This window comes from Mus pahari, chromosome 2, assembly GCF_900095145.1.
Source record: "Mus pahari chromosome 2, PAHARI_EIJ_v1.1, whole genome shotgun sequence".
Lineage (NCBI taxonomy): Eukaryota > Metazoa > Chordata > Mammalia > Rodentia > Muridae > Mus > Mus pahari.
The window spans coordinates 144,235,694-144,251,098 of record NC_034591.1 but is presented as its reverse complement, the minus strand read 5'-3'; the positions used below and the strand labels follow the sequence as shown (position 1 = coordinate 144,251,098).

Below are 15,405 nucleotides of genomic sequence, written 5' to 3'. Positions count from 1 at the left end.
CTGGGGGTGCTGGTTAGTTCATATTGTTGTTCCACCTATAGGGTTGCAGACCCCTTCAGCTCCTTGGGTACTTTCTCTAGCTCCTCCATTGGGGGCCCTATGTTCCATCCAATAGCTGACTGTGAGCATCCACTTCTGTGTTTGTCTTTATAATACTTTGTTGCAAAGAGATTGTAATACATAAGGGCCTCAGATGCAAGCATACCTGACATAATTGCCATCTTGCTCCTTAATCCATGGTCTCTTTCCTTGTTCGCCTTTCTATGATCATCTTATGTGCTCATGATGTGACATTTCAACCTTTACAGCTTGTATCAACCATTGGGCTGAGATAGGAGGAGATAACCAGGTATGGTGGGGGTCAAAACCTTACCTAAATGGTGTTTATGTACAGAGTTGCAGGGAGCCGACCAAAAGTTGTCAGAGGACACAGACACCACTCCGGCTATGTGAACTGAAAAATTAGTGATTGAAAGTCAATTGAGATCTAGTGGAGCTGAAGTTGGTGCATCTTTGGGCTTTTCCATATTGGGTAAGTAGGACACTTGGTAAAGCCACAACCACAAGAAACACTGGTACTTTGGGTTGGAAGAAAGAAATCCATTTTGAGTGAGCTTGAGGCACATTATTTCTGAACAAGTTCTCCAGTGTTCTTGGGGGTCACATGCTTAGTTAAGCAACCCATTGTTTTCATAACATCTATCTATTCTCTTGGCTCTACCTTTTTATGTACTGTACATTTCAGATGTGTTTAAATGTTCAATTTTGAACTTTATAAAAATGAAGACGTTTATCATATATTTCACAGAATCACACTTCTCATTGAGATTTTGATGTCATCTAGGCTGTTGCCTACTGCTAATGGGTTCTTATTCTAATGTCTAGTATGTCTAATGTCTAGTATGTACACCGCATAAATACAGAATAGTGTGTTTCTAACAGATCCTATTAATGAGCATCTAGGCTTCTGGATTGATAGTGGTAGCATAACCATTTTAACAATGCCTTTCTGTGTACATGTAAATGATCACATTTACTATAGCATGGTTTGATTGTGCTTAGCATTAATAGCTATGTCAAAGTGAAAGGGAAAATTATATAGATTCAAGGCTTGGAAATGTAAAATTAAAAGAGTAAGTTTCAAAAAAGTACGACTCAGGGTTGAACACTGTGAAATACAAGCCTGGCCATAAAGATAAGGAAAAGAATGCAGGAACTGAGCTATCAGAACTAACTCTAGCCTTTTGGCAGGAAGGCGCCTCCCCTAGAGCTATCAGGACTGACTGACTCCACAGCCATCTGGCAGGAAGACATCTCCCCTAGTTTACTGCCCCCATAAGAGTCATACATCAACCAGATGTCCTGCTGCCCCTGATAAACCTCAGGCCCTTAAAATTTCTAAACGTTTTGGTCTGCACATACTCTTCTGCTAATTTGCTATGTTTAAATGAACCAATCACATGTAACCGCGCCAATTCTCCCCACACCCCGACCCTCACCCTTTTAAAAACCCCCAGCTTTTGGGTTTCAGGGTCGACTTCCTCTGTCTCCTGCGTGAGATCAGTTGAACCGGAGCTCCGCCAATAAAAGTGCCTCGTGTGGTTACATCAAGAAGGCCTGTCTGAGGAATTCCTGGGGCACCCTAACTCCCGTGACCTGAGGACCCGAGGGAGTTCCTACAAAAATCTTAAGACTGAATTACAAGCACTTACTGCATTAGTGTAAGGTATCATTCCTGAAAATTTGTATACTGGTCTTTTGAAGTATAACAAATGTTCAGCGGTCTCTATAGGGATTTATTTCTGCTCTCTTTTAAAAAATAACTAGAGCAAAGTGCACATGCTGCATCATTACATTGTGGATATAACTAGATTTTGCTCTCTCTTATCCTTGCCCATTACATCAGGGAACAATAACACAATACACTTCTCTACTACACTGCATATATTGCACTTTACAACATGCACTGTATTCTTATTGTTCTCTTATCTGTTGTACTCACTAAAAAAGCAAGATCAAAAAGAATGTAGATGCTTTTCAACTGAAACAAATTTCCCATAATTGGAACATTTTTATTTCCTGCATAGATATCCATACACACCCCATAGTTCTGTGAGAAAGGCTATCCTGAGTTGAGAATATATCTTTTTTTTTTGTATTTGCTTCAAATTTTCCATAATAAATACTTGAGGTTTAAATAAGAGAAGGAGAAACAGGAGGAGAAGGAGTAGTTAGTATATAAAATGAAAACTATTTTGTACATTGATTTATTTTTCTGCAATATTATAAACTCATTCATGACTTTTAAAGCCCCTATAATAGAGGCTTTAAAACTGTAAATGTAGATATAGCCATGTAGTCTATCAAAACTTTTTTCTCTTTTTATGACATTTGACTGTGATTTCTTTTTCTTGCCCTTTTGTCCTGGACAGGACTCCCAGAGTCACACTAGAATGGTGTGAGCAGACATCCTTGCCTTGTTCTGGGTCTCTGGGGAAAAGCATTCATGCCGAATGTAGTTGCATTTTTGTTTTGGTGTATCATAGGTACCTGTCTTAATTAGGGACTCTATGGCTTGGAGGAAAGGCCATGATCAAAGTAATTTGGGAAGGAGAGTGTTTATTGGACTTACATAGCACTGTTCGTCACTGAAGGAAATCAGGGCAGGAGCCTAGAGTCAGGAGCTGATACAGAGGCTGTTGAAGGGTGCTGCTTACTAACTTGCTTCTAGCAGTTTGCTGATAAGGCTTCTTATAGAAGACAGGACAACCATCCCAGGGACAACCTCACCCACAGTGCACTGGGTTCTTCCACACCAATCACTAATTAAGAAAATATAGTACTGTCTTTCCTAAAATGAGATCTTATGGATCTTATCAACTTAGGGAAGTTCCTTCAGTTCTTAATGTGTTCAGAGGAGCTATTTTGTAGTTACCTTCAATTTTGAACATGCATTTGCTGATATTAATGAAATGGTTGTTTTAATTTTCCTCTTCTGATAATATATTGAATTATATATCATTAGGTAGTTCTTTATGGTGAGTGAGTGAATTATCTAGTTTGTTACATTCATAGATAGATAGAACAGGGTCTGATACAATTCTCTCAGCCTCTTACTCAATATTTAGCCAAGATTGGCCTCGAACTCCTGACTTTCTTGTATTAGTAACCACATTCCTGAACCACCACTCCTGGCACATTGATTTTTTTTCTCTTTATTGTTATTATGTTTTCCTCAGTCCTAACCAGTTCTATTCACATGGAACTATACCTATAGATAACTTTGTTGATGTTTCTTCTTCATCCTGATCTTCACTCTTTCTGTTTCTTGCTCTTTCGTTGGCCCTTAGTTCAATAACTTGATGATTCTATGACAAAAAGTCTGTTTCCCTTTCCTCTAGTGTTCTGTCAGCCAAGGACATTATTTATAGACTGAAAATTTCTGTGAAGAGGTTTGCACTAGAGAAGTACAAGCCAAATATGCACATGCGTCTGGGGTAAATTTGTATTTTTCTATAAAAGGTTTTCAAAATTGACATTCTCAGATTTATATATTCAGGTAAAAAACTCTAAGCAAAATGTCTCAGAATGAACTCCACTGTGTTTTTTTGTTAAGCTTTACTGTTGCTATGGAGTGATCATTGTCCTCACTGTAGCTGTAGTTGCTCTTTCAGTTGCTTTGTCAGGTAAGTGACTTATACTCCAAATTCTGCAGCACTCTGTCCATATTCACATTGTCAATTATACTTACTGACCACTGTGAGCCAGGCATTGTGGGAAGGGCTCTAGAGAAAACACACTGGAAATTCCTGTTGTCTGGGAACTTAGGTTCCATCAGGAAGATTCAGTGAAGGAACACGCCGGCCATGGTGTGCACAGGAATCTTGGCTCAGCATCCCTGGGAAGATGACATCCTGCAAGCTCTAGACAGAGATGCAGGGGACATAGGTCCCCTTGGGGAACTGTTCAAGGCAGAGAACAAGGAGAAGAAATCTCAAAGAAGGAACCTCAAGGAACCCTGGGAACCCAAAGCTGCATCTAAAGGGAAGTGAGGACAGTGAGGAGTCATATGGTTGGGAAAGGTACAGAACCCATGACCCATGGGTAGAAAGTTCTAGAATATATGATTCCTAAGGGATTGATTGTGGACTGTTTCAAAGAATGTAGTAAACTCCTATATAACTTTACTGCCATAGCTGGAGAAAAATGTTCTACGATATTGTTTGATATCATGGTTTTAGGAGACAGGGTTTCTCTGTGTATCCCTGGCTGCCCTGAAACTCACTACTTACACCAAGCTGGCTTTGAACTTGGAAATCTGCCTACCTCTGCCCACCAAGTGCTAGGATTAAAGATGTGCACCACCAATACCTGAATCTTTTTGTGTAATCAACTTTAGCTGCACCAGTGACTAGTATACAAGTCTAAACAGGTTAAACATTTACCAACAAGTCTTACTCAGTGTAACCTAAACTATTGTGTAACCCTAAAAAGAGACATGTAAAAGAAGTGGTGTCATCCTCACTGACTGTTGCGTTTGTCCCATTCACTAAAGCCTTGTAGTGCTGGATATGAGAACTGGGAACAACTATAACACAGTCCCAATAAAAATATTTGGGGTATCATTTCCCCAATTAATATTTTACTTCAAAGATCACTTGTTTCTTGAAATTCAGTAGACATTTGAAAGAACAGCTGAACAACTCTGATATGTTACTGGAACGAAAAGGAGAAGGTAGAGAAGAAATGTATCTGTTATTTTTCTAAGATGTCCTCTGAAACATTGCTGTAGTCAGAGCTTTTTACACAAACACACACACACACACACACACACACACACCAACACCACCACCAACAACAACAACATACAAACACATGCTTACACAATTTCACACACATACACCACCAACAACAACAACAAGAACAACATACATACACATGCTGGAACAATTGCACGTGCACACACACACACATTACTTTATTATAATAGACTCACAGGTAGACAAACATCACTCGGCCCCATCAACACAGCCACCCATACACTTGCCAGGTCCCCAAACCTTGGTATCTCACTAACTTCCACACATTTAGAATAGCCATTCTAAAGCCATGAAGCTTTGCTTATGGTTTAGACTTGTCAGTCACATTTTTATACACTTGTCTTCCACAAAAAAAGAAAAACTATGGCAGAGTTGAAACTAGAAGAATAATTCTGTTTTTTAAACTTTTCAAAACTTATAGCCCATTACTTGCATCCTGTCCTTCCTTGTCACTTTATATCACTCTTCCTTCTTCTCCTATCTACATGGTATTCCATGCCCACCCACACAGCTGCTCACACTGTCTGCTACAGGCTGGGACTGCGTGTGAAGGCTGACAATGGGCTTATCTTCTTGGACCTTGGCTTACCTTCCTTAATATTACACTTTCTAGCCCCCTTCCTACAAATTTCATTTACAGCTAAATAATATTCTGGTTTGTGTCTGTAACACATTTACATTATCTGTCAGTTGGTGAGCATCTGGGTCAATTCTGTTTCCTTGCAGATAGAGGAGCAATAAACACAAATGTGCAAGTATCTCTGGGGTAGGATGTGGAGTTCTCTTCATATATGCCCAGGAATATCCTAGCTGGGTCACACAGCAGGTCTATTTTTAAGTTTTCTGAGGACCTTCCATGTGGACTGTGTCTGCTTGTACTTCTACCAATAGTAAATTAGTGTCCCCGTTTCTTAACATGCTTCTGAACAGGCTGAGTTCTGCCTCTGCCTCTGCCCCTGCCCCTGCCCCTGCCCCTGCCCCTGCCCCTGCCCCTGCCCCTGCCCCTGCNCTGCCCCTGCCCCTGCCCCTGCCCCTGCCCCTGCCCCTGCCCCTGCCCATGCCCCTGCCCATGCCTCTGCCTCCTGATTACTGGGATTAAAAGTATATGCCACTACTGCCCAACATGGTTGACAAATTTCTTGATCTGAGTTTCTATACCAAGAGCCAGTATATGTATGCAAACATATATAAACATACATATATGTATACATACATATAGAGAGAAAGAGGTGTGTGTGTGTGTGTGTGTGTGTGTGTGTGTGTGTGTGTGTGTGTGGTGTGAGAGACAGAATTATAGGAAGCTTATGATCAAAATGTTGGTATCAAAAATTATTTGACCCTGCCGTGTTTTGTATGCTGGCATTTTTCTATACAAAAATCCAGACAAGTAAGGAGTTTATTTTCTTTTGTTAGAGAAAAGGAGAATGTGAACGAGGATTATGGGAAAGCACACTGTAGTGTGCTAGGAATCAGGAACCTTCCTAAGGAGCTGGGCTAGATGGCCTAGAAATGAGCTTCTCACAGGGTTTAGTGTCTTGTTCCTAGCACTCAGGAAGAACAGCCAGGAGGATTACAATTACAATCTGCAGACAAGTTCAGCCCACATCGTGAGATCAAGGCCAGGCAGTGGGACATAGCTAGATTCTGTCTCAAAACACAAAGAAGAAAAGTGAAAATATTCCCTTAGAGCCCCCACTGGAAGGCTCTGTATTGGGGACCTTCATGCTAGGAGGGGCCTCCTAGTGATCAGTTAAGAAAGCTACAGTCCAAGCACACACCTCACAACTGAAGTTTGGATGGCTAGACAAAGGGATCAGACATGGAAATGTCTCTTTGTTACATTTTATATTACTGACTCCATTTCAGTGAGAAAGTAAAAACCAGTCATGGAGACCCGTGAGCCTTGCTATGCTGTATGCCCAAGTGGCTGGATTGGATTTGGAAGTAAATGCTTTTATTTTTCTAAAGGCATGGGAAACTGGACATTCAGCCAGTCCTCCTACATGGCACTAGATGCCCATCTAGCTCTATTTGACAGCTTGGAGGAGCTGGTAAGAAAGGGGATCAGAAATGGGCTTGTTGTTTTTTGTTGAATATGTACTACTGCCTCGGGATCAAGAGCTTGGGGCTAAGGCATGAGGAAGGATCTCATTCAGGCAGATGGGGTACATGCAGAGAACAGTAGTTTGTGCCATTTCTTGATGTTATTGCTTCTGGCTTGAGCCCTAAGCTATTGAAGAGATCTGTTCTCATGTAGTGCACATAGTAAGACCTTATAGGCCAGACATACAATCTCCTGAGATACCTTGTGGTCATGTAAGCTCTTCTCCAAGCATTCACATGTTGCATACTGAATGTGGCATCTATTAAAAATGGCAAGGACATTGTAAATCAAGGACCTCCAAAGTCACATTGGGATAGGTGATCATCAATGTATTTTGGGTTATAGATGTGTAATGCTTACACTGAGAACTGAGGGCTATTATGGCTCCAAAGTTGATGGCCCTCAGTTACAAGATGCTGCCATCCTGAGAGGAGGCTCTAGGGTGGAGACTCAAGGGTCATGTGAAACTGAGAGACACATGTATTATCTGTGTTATGACAGAATTTTATCTGTGTTCTGACAGAATTTTCTGAAGAGATACAAGGGGGCTTCTGACCACTGGATTGGCCTACACAGAGAGTCTACAGAACACCCTTGGATATGGACAGACAACACTGAGTATAACAACTTGTACATCTTCAGAAAAATTTCCCTTACCCTGTGTTCATTTGCTCTGAAATGTGTGCATTGTATCTGTAAGAGATGCAAACACCACAACATCACAAACTTAGGATTTTTGGATAGCATTCCATTTGTTGGCCATCTTTCAACACATTTACTTAGAGTAATTTCACTCAAAAATCTATACCTAAATAATGGCATCTGGGGGAGATATTGTCTGTTTTATCACAAACTGTAGATTTTCTTTACTGGTGTCAGAACTATATATCGGTGGGGGGGCAGGAGGGTTTAAACGCCCAGGAAGTCAGTGCAGAACTGCATGGGTAAGACTTGTTGGTCCTCTGTTTGCACTGTACCTGTTTACAGAAGCTGATATTCCAGGGATATTGGTAACCTTTCTAATGCCTCCTTGTCAAAAAAGCCCAGAGACAGCTCTTGTGTGAGCAGAGCTAGCCATTTTGAACAGAGCCATTTCAATGGAATGGTAAAATGAAGATACAGTCACATCCATCACTAAGACCTCCAAGAAATCTATTAAGAAGTGGGTTTTCCCTCACTTTTATACATGTGTAGAATACATCAAGAACTGAAAATTGCCCTCAGTGAAGTCACCCTTAGCAGCAGTTTGTTTGAACATGATAGCAAGCACCAGCCAATTCCCTTGTACACACATTCTAGGGTTCGACATGGATGAATGACAAAGATGTAGTGTTCAAGTCAACCCTGAGGATGTAAAAGATGCTGGGTGTAAAACTAGTGCAGGTGTTTGAATGCAATGCTAGCCTGTGCAGTAATTATTGTTTGTTCTTTGCTTTAGGGTTCTCACCTGAGGAGGAGGAGAAGGTGCCTACTTGAGTGACAGGGGGATCTGCAGCAGCAAGGGGTACATACGTAGAAAATGGATTTGTAATAAGCCCAACAGCTACACCTTACAGTGCCCACTAATTGTAGATCCGGGTAGGGAATGTGCCAAAGCATGCGTGAGAAACAGATGCTCTGTGACTTGCTATCTACAGTTGCTCCTCTACTCATGATCTACCAAAACCATTATCAAAATTCATCAATAATCACATTCACAGCAAAGATGAAAACTTGCTTAGAGGATCATAGATATACTGCATAGAATTTGGATAGGTGATTCTAAATCAAATAGGTGTTTGGGTATGAGTAAGTACTGATAGGTAAAACTAAAGTATAAACAAATCTGTATTAGTGAGGTACATTTTGTGATCAGGTATGAACTTTTTTCATTGGTCCTTGCTATGAATCCAGGGGCACTAAAAATGTGGGGTGACTGAACCCATGGAAGCTTATTCTGTAATCACAGGAAAGATAATAATTGGCTTGTGGCCGCCAAAGATTATAGTCAGTATAGTCATCATTCTTTTAAAAAATTCAATGACCAATCTGAAAGCACATAGAGACAGGATTAAAAGCAATGCTTTACACTAAGATTTAATAGCATTGTCAAATAATTTTACAGTTTACTTCTCAGATTTTTAAAAATTTAAACAGACTAAGAATATGTTACACAAAAATGTCATTTTATTTTCCAAATTTAACAGTTCTGAGAACTCCATACATGATTCCGCCATTTGAATTTTATTCTTTAATAGGTTCTTTTCAGATGAGGAAACAGGTGATTACTGAAACCCCTTCAGAGCCTTTGATGCCTAATCTTGCAATCATTTACACATTGTTAAATTTTAAGGACAAAATATTTTAAATTTTTGGATCATGTGCTACACTGTACTGAGGAGTCCCAAAAAGGACGAAATAACAGTTCACAAGCAATTTCTGTTAACTCTTTCTTCTTTATATATGGATTAAATCTTCTCACGCATGTTAGGCAAACACTGTACTACTGAAATTTACCACATCCATTTTTCTAAATTTCGTTTCCTAACAAAGTCACTCTGTAAGCCCCAGATGGCTGGAATTATAGCTGTGTAACAACACATAGCCTTGCTCTCTATTAAAGTATTAGTTCAGAGGTAGGAATATGATTCTGATGGTAAAGGCACCGACTACTAAGACTGAGTTCAACACCTGGATCCACATGTTGGAAACGTAAAACCATCCACAGCAAGTTGTCTGTGAACTTCAAGCTTTTACTGTATACATTCACATGCATACACACGCGCGCACACATGCACACACACACACACACACACACACACACACACACACACGTTGAAATGAAATTTTAAAAAATTAAAGTTCTTTTTTTTAGTAAACTGTTTATTTTGAGTCTTTATTTTTATTATAGTCTTTTTGGTTCTTTGGTTTTTTGACACATGATTTCTCTGTGTATTCTTGGCTGTCTTGAGTCCTGCCTTCCTTTGTAGACCAGGTTGGTCTTGAAGTCAGAGATCTACCTGCCTCTGTCTCCCTAGTTCTGAGATGATAGATATGTACCACCACCACTGGGCTTACCCTGCTCATTCTTAGATTAATACAAGCATATCTCATGTAGAAAAATACTTTTCTCAATGTTCTATTTCTACTGCACTTAGGTCTTTCTGCTTTGCAGTCCATCTTATTTATAGCAAACAAATAAGAAAGATTTTGTGTGTGATCCACTTCTGCATTCTCAGAGAACAACACAGTGTATCAAACACAGGAGTGTTTAAACCATATATGTAAGAGAGCTATGTTTTTGTGACAGTCACTGTAGGGTTCCATGTTAGATTATATAGATTATCAATTATCAGGAAAATACTTTCTTACAGAAATTCAGAGAAACTAATGACTTTATATCATTTAACTGTGTGTGGTTGTTGTGTGACAGACTTTCCTGGGCATATACAACACACAAATCTTCTCACTTGAGAGAGGGAGCCCATGACAGACCAAATTACAATAGGATCAAAGTCCAACATGGTAAACAGATAAGTTTTATTGGCGTTACTTATGTGAATATAAATAGGAGTTTCCTACAGGATCAGAATTGATTCAAAGACATACGTATCATTTAAGCCCACCCCAGCATGGGAGCTCACAAAAGCTGGGACTCTGGGACACTATGTTTAGCCTGCAGTGTGCTGGACAGTTCCTATCTTAGTTAACTTCTGTATTGCTGTGAAGAGACACAGTGATGAAGACAACTTATAACGGCTCCATTTACTGGAGTTTACTTAAAATTTCAGATAATGAGTCAATGACCACCATGATGAGGAGCATGATAGGAAACAGGCAGGTTTCCTGTTGGGACAGTGGGTGACATATTGAGAGAACAACCACAAGACAGACAGAGCGTGAACTGGGGATGCTGTGGGATTTTGGGAACCCAACCCCAGTGACATAACTCCAGCAATAAGACCACACCTCCTCCAACAAGGCCACACCTCCCACAACAAGGCCACACCTGCCACAACAAGGACACACCTCCCACAACAAGGCCACACCTGCCACAACAAGGCCCTACCTCCTCCAAATTTTCCCTAACAGTTTCACCTATTGTGGACCAAGCATTCAAATACATAAGCCTATGGGAGCCATTCTCATTCAAACTATCACTGTGTCCTTTCTTGGGGGCTCAGTGGGTCTGTGATCTTCTAGGCAGTCCTGCTGGTCTCTGCTTCTTTAAGGCATTTGAGCTGTCTCTGAGTGACTCTCAGCAGCCCTTACTCCATATACACTCTTGGGGAGGGAGGGGCCAAGTGAATCTGCTCAAGGGCAGGGACTTCTTGAAGCTAATTGGAGTTGTTCGACTTCCTGTCTTCCTATTGTCTCTTCAGGACGGACTGTTTCTCTGAGGACACTGTAGCACTACATTATTAATTCACAAAAGAAGTTTCATGTATGTTGTAACCCTGGCCAGTATAATATTTATGTACAAACTGGCTTCTAAGTCATATACCATGAAAATACAGATTACCCTATTTATAGTCCAATCACTTGGACATTTTTGTAGCAGCTATCACAGAGCTTTGTGGTTGGTTAAATAAGTCAATGGATAACTATGACACTGGTAGGCTTATCTGTGAACATGTCTCACCACGCTCAGTGTATGCTTACTATCCCAGTCTTCCAATATTGCCTCATGGAGCTAAGACTGAAAAGAACAGCAAGTGTCTCCACTTGCTGTTGTGGGTGACACTGCTGCCATCTACAGGTGGCAGCTGTTCAAAGCATCTTCTCCTAGTCACTGGAATTCACAATTAGTTGAATGAAATGACATTGGAATTTTGCTGTTCTCATGGCTTGTGACAAACAGAACATGTGCTTCTGTTATGAAGGAAAGAGCGGTGAGACCCTGGCACCCAGCGACTTCATGGTTAGTGTCCCCTGTGGCCTGAATTGTGTTGATGAAGTTATTGGATAAATTCCAGGAGATAGGCAAAGCCATATCCTAAAAGTTTTCTAGGCTGAGTATAGTGGTACACTTCTTTAACCTCAGTAACCAATTGGCAGAAGAATAAATATCACTGTGAATTTGAGGCTAGCCTGGTCTACAAATCAAGTTCCAGAGCAGCTACATAGAGAGATCCTGTCTCGAAAAGAAAAACAAGAACAGCAAATCAATCCCAGTTTTATGTTAGTGTAAAAGCAAAATCCCACTGAGCAGCTGGGGGGGAGGGCACAACAGTTAAAAGAAAGCACTAACTGCTCTTGCAGAGGACTTGGGTGAGATTCCTAACACACCACAGTTGGTTCCTTTAGCAGAACAGCAGGATTTACCTTTCCCTACATCCATGACCTATCTAATCTCAAGACATTGGCCACCTGAACATGGATTCCATCTCATGGAGTAGGACTTAAATCCAATCAGATAGTAGTTGGATACTCCCACAACTTTTGAGGTACTATTGCATCAGTTTTTCTTAAACTTTGGTTTGTGAGCCTAGCCTTTAACAGCTGAGCCATCTTTCCAGCCTGCATCAGTTTATCTTTAAGGACAGTCACCACTGTAGATCAAAGGATTTGTATGTAGTCTGGTGTTCACCTTTCTCCTCTGGTAGCATACATTATGCCTTTCATTATCATAAACACTAGTCAGTAGGGGTGAAGGCTCTAGGTAAGCAAAAACTCGAATACTCTGTGTTCAGTGAGTTATGTAAGTGCTGTTTTCAGCAATTGAACCTTACCATCAGTTTGTGAAAAGCAACCTATAGCCTTGAAAATTGTCTAAATTGTTTTGGGGTTTTCCATGGGGCCCCATTAGCCAGCAACTTGATTAGATGAAACCCATTCACAGAACTGGAGGTTCATTTGGTGGCAAGGGATATCTAGTTGGGTCTTATTCCCCCCTGTTATTTGGTTATTCCATTTAGACTTATTTCATACATGTATTTTAAGAAGCATCTGCTGAAACAGATTTTCATACAACACCTCAAATAACCCATAAGTTTAGCTGTCCCTCCACACAATCCCTTCCACCAGCACTCCCCTTTTTTAACCCCTCTCCCCATTTGATCTTCCCTTACATTCCCTGCAGCCCCCTCCAACTGTAAGTGTCTAGTCTATTTTCCTTTCCTAGGAAGATTCTTTTCTTCCCTGTATTTCCTTATTCAAACCTAGCTTCTGTGATTATAGGAATTATGGCCTGCTTACTGAGGACTTAACAGTTAATATCCACATATGATCAAATACATATCATATTTGTCTTTTTGAGTCAGGGTTACCTCATTCAGGATGATTTATTTTTGGCTCTATCCAATTACTTCCCAATTGCATTTTTTTCTTTTTCAATAGATTAGTAATATTCAATTGTGTAAATATACCTTATTTTACAGATCCATTTTCTGTTGATCCAACATCTAGGTTGTTTCTGATTTCTGGCAATTATGAATAGAGCACCAATGAAAAGAGTTGAGCAAGTTTAAATGTTAAATGTTAAAGAATGTAGACTCTTTGAGTATATGCACATTATATATATTAACCCATAAATTTAGCTGTCACTCCACACAATCCCTTCCACCAGCACTCTCCTTTTTTATCCCCTCTCCCCACTGGATCTTCTTTAACAATGTTAAAGAATGCAGACTCTTTGAGTATATGCACATCTGAGAATATCCATATAAGAGTATAGGTAAGAATTAAGGCAAGCTGATTACTAGAGTCCTGAGAAGCCACCACACTGATTCCCATCGTGGCTGTACAAGTTCACATTCAACAAGAATGTGTGCTCCCCTTGGATCCTCACCAGCACAAACTGTTCGGGTTTGTTTTGGGGGTGTTTTTAAAATCTATTTTGGCCATTCTGACTGCTGTAAAAGGAAATCTTAGTGTGGTTTTGATTTGCATTTCACTGATAACTAAGAATATTGACCATATTTTTGTTTCTCAGACATTTGTAATTTTCCTTTAAGAACTTTTTTCATGTTAGTTATGTATTTTAATTATTAACACTATCACACACACAGTTGGCAAAAACCCCACAAAACTCCCATTCTGTACTCTGCCACTTTGTCTAAATGACGGACAATGTGCAGAGGATTCTCAGTTTCATAGGGTGCCATTTATTTATATTTATCTTACTGCCTATGCTAAACATGAACAGTTCAGGTCTTTTGCTGTGCCAATGAATTTAAGGCTATTCCTCACTTTTGCTCTTATCAATTAGCATATCTGGTTTTATGCTGGGGTCTTTGATCCATGTAAAACTAAGTTTTGTGCGGACAGATAAGTATGAATGTATTTGCATTCTTCTAGTGATGACAGTTTGAAGGTCAGTTTCATCAGTACCATTTGTTGAAGATGCTGTTTGGTGTCTGGATAGTTAGTGAATTTGGAGGAGTCAGTTGGCAGTGGATGTCTGGCAATCATTTGGCCGGAGGAAAAGAATGAGAATGAGAACGAAGATGAGATTAGTGGACAACATGTAATGTTAACGGAGGAAGGGCAGCCTGAGGGTAAGGATGAATACTAATAATGGAGGGCTAAGTTTGATGTGGCCATTTGACAGGAAGGAGCTATCATCTGTACACAAAATGTAGACATGATTGCTAAAGAACTCTCTTGTGCATGAAAGGGTTTTGGGGTAGGAGGCCTTTCAGAGTTTTTAGATTAAGTTTAAAGGATCAGGGGAACATTGAGGTAATGGGATGAATTGGGGAGCAGACAGATAAGAAATGTGAGTGGTGAGGTTGGTGAATTTGGAAGGATAGAATCCAAGACAGTAAATCGGCTTTAGGAGATAATGGGAGATCTTGGAGGGAATAGATTGTGAGAGGGAATCTATAGATTTTGAGAGGGAGCAATAGATAGTGAAAAGAAATCCAAGAGTTTGTAATTTTGTTGTTGTTGTTGGTGGTGTTTGTTGGTGTTTGTTTTGTTGTATTTTTGTTTGTTTTTAGGTCTAGAGGTGAGCTGTGAAATGGAGGAAGTGAGGTCAGCAATGGATGATGATGTCAAGAGTTTTGGGGAAGTAGGTGACAGGGGCAAGGGTCAGGCTTAGCTAGTATTTGTGTGTTTTGGAAGTGTAAGGATGGAAGATTAGGCATATATCTGAGAGATGGAGTGCTGGAGTGAAAAAGAGACCATTTTAAGTTTAAGGAATTGTCTGTGGATGGGAGGAAAGAGGAAGTCCAGAAGAGACTGGGTATAGGGAATGTGCTGAGAACTCATGAGTAGAGGAAACTGGTCATGAGGTCAGAGATGAGCAAGGTAGTTTTAAGTGAAATGTTTTGGGGTTGGTGTGAGAGAGAATATCAGGTAGGTGACTTGGGAGAGAAGAGTTGATGCTTGAGAGTTGAAAGCCAGAAACTTTAGGAGCTGAGGAAATTGAGCAAAGTGGTGTCATATTTGCTATCAGAGAGAGAAGTGCCACAAAAGAGGAGGTTATCTATATACAAAAGCAGGTAGGAGGCAAAATGGGAAAGGCAGGAGGAAAAAGAGGGAAACAGGCCCAGTCCT

General features: G+C 40.3%; 1 pseudogene; it reads left to right on the top strand.

The window, feature by feature from the left end:
* Positions 1-14,947, top strand: part of LOC110316919 — an 18,629-nt pseudogene extending 3,682 nt beyond the window's left edge.
* Positions 14,948-15,405: the final 458 nt, after the last annotated feature.